Source organism: Sinocyclocheilus grahami, unplaced genomic scaffold (assembly GCF_001515645.1).
Source record: "Sinocyclocheilus grahami isolate Dianchi unplaced genomic scaffold, SAMN03320097.WGS_v1.1 scaffold263.1, whole genome shotgun sequence".
In the NCBI taxonomy this organism is placed as follows: domain Eukaryota; kingdom Metazoa; phylum Chordata; class Actinopteri; order Cypriniformes; family Cyprinidae; genus Sinocyclocheilus; species Sinocyclocheilus grahami.
The window spans coordinates 608,797-611,011 of NW_015505442.1; the positions used below are offsets into that span (position 1 = coordinate 608,797).

The 2,215-nt window shown below is 34.7% G+C and overlaps 1 protein-coding gene across 1 annotated transcript in view; it reads left to right on the forward strand.

Moving 5' to 3' along the window:
* The window catches only part of LOC107599275 (collagen alpha-1(XXI) chain-like), a 23,303-nt gene that overhangs the window by 17,058 nt on the left and 4,030 nt on the right, over positions 1 to 2,215 (forward strand). The window lies entirely within an intron of this gene.

A 2,215-nucleotide genomic window follows, 5' to 3' on the forward strand; every position in this document is an offset into this window, starting at 1 on the left:
GGTGAACCGGGGCTCAAAGGAAACAAAGGAGAGGTACATAACAACCCTTGAAATGACTGCCTACTGTTCAATGTCTCACAACCATTTCCTGATGAGTCAGAATCAAGAGGTCTTTTGGTTTCTTAGCAAGGGACTAAAGCTACGATGTTTTGAACCAAACATATGCAGTGTCTCTCAGCATTCTGGGATCTTGTTTGCAACTCCATCACAAATAAAAACACCTTTTCTTACATTACTCAAATAATCAAATATGCACAAAAACTGAAAAAAAGTTGGATTTCTTGACTTCATTATGTAACAGTGATGACACTGAAGTGAACTGTTCTCCCCACTCCTTTTCAGCCAGGTGTAGCAGGGGAGCCTGGGAGCAGAGGGGCTGATGGGAAAAAGGGAGATATGAGTCCATCAGGGCCACCTGGATCTCAAGGCTTTCCAGGACTAGATGGGTTACCAGGGCAACCAGGACTTCCAGGTTACCCAGGGAAACCAGTGAGTGTGATACTTATGAGCATTTATAAGGCATGCATGATAGTGATGATGGTCTTGTCCAAATATGACACACTGTGTTACAGGGCAAAGCACCTTCAGAAGAGCAGTTGATGAAGATCTGTGCTTTTGTGCTACAGAGTAAGTTTTCATGTATTGTACTGGTAAGAGTCTTATGTCTTGTTTCAGTGGCACACACATTGAGTGAGGTTGAGACGAATGAGAAAACGAAAATAAAATATGCATTACTTTTGATATTTGCCCATATTTTTGGTTAGAATTTGATCAACCCCCTAACCATAATTACATTTAGTCATAGAACTCATCCTTCTTATATTTACCAAGAAACTATTATTCTAGCAACCAAAAAAAAAATAACACACTGAAAAAAAAACACTCAGACCTCCTTAGCAACACACCCACAACACCCCATAATCATGTCTGTGACCTTTAATTTAATTAAATGTAGCATCACTCGCTGGTTCTTCAGAAAATGTAAAACTCTAGTACTTGATTTATGTTCCTATGTCTTAATATACATTTTACATTATTTTATTTTGATAGAAAAGGCAAAGATACTCAAGAGGAATAGCATTTAACTCTATGACGTGTGTATATGTGCCTCACTGTCAGATAGCTGGAAACATCTGGAGTGGTAGGAGCTTTCAGAGCTACTTTCAGTTCCCTGTAAAAAAGAGGAAAAATGTAAATATGGTTGTGAAATCAATTTGTTGAGCCAGCATATGGCTATTTTTTATATTGCCGTTACTGTCGCAGATGTTACACCATCTTTTCTACACTCCTTAAAAGTTTATGAAATCCACACGAATTACACTTGTTGCTTGCACATACAGTAGTGAGAGATAATGGTTATTCAGATGGTCATTATCGCAAAATAAATCTCGTCAGGATGATTGCAATGCCATTGTGAAGCATTTGAACACTCTTGCTATTTAAATAAATAAATACATAAATATATGAATCATTTATTATGTGAGAATGATATGAGATGTGAAACTAGCACCGATATTGGTTGCCAGGGACTATGGCCAGATGTTTAGTTTATTGTTATACAAAAATGTGAGTCTGTAGAATGTAGCAAATGACCAATCAGAATCAAGTATTCCATGAAAAAGAGCCATGAAAAACATCTAATAGCATTGTATCTAACAAATGCATGTACAAGTGTGTTTGATGTAGTGTAGTCAGTTATATTAGAAAACCCAAACTAAGCCCTGAGGACTTTAATATAATATCAAAATATTTTATCTCTCTAAATCAGTGGTTCTCAACCACTAGGGGGCCTAAAAATAAGGTAAAAAAAAATCAAGAAGTAAGCTGACATCATGTTTCTTATTATAATTTCTGCCCTCAACATCTGTAATTTTATTTCAAACTTGTTATAAATGAGGACATTTTAAAAGTGTGGTTTCTAGACATGGAAAAGGTAGAGAAATGTTTATAATGAATATAAATCTTTCTAGTGATATCAAGTGCTAAAATATTTTATAGTGTGGAAATTACTATCTGAGGCTAAATTCATTTTAAAAATGGCTGTAGTCATCAGGGTTATTACAGTTAACTAAAAATAAAATAAAACTAAAACTCTTTTTTTAGCTAGTTGCCAAAAACAATATTTCTCATTTTTATTTAGTTTATCTTGATGTACTGAAATAACTAAAACTAAAACTGAAATAAAAAGTAATAAAAACAAATGGACACAAAAAAT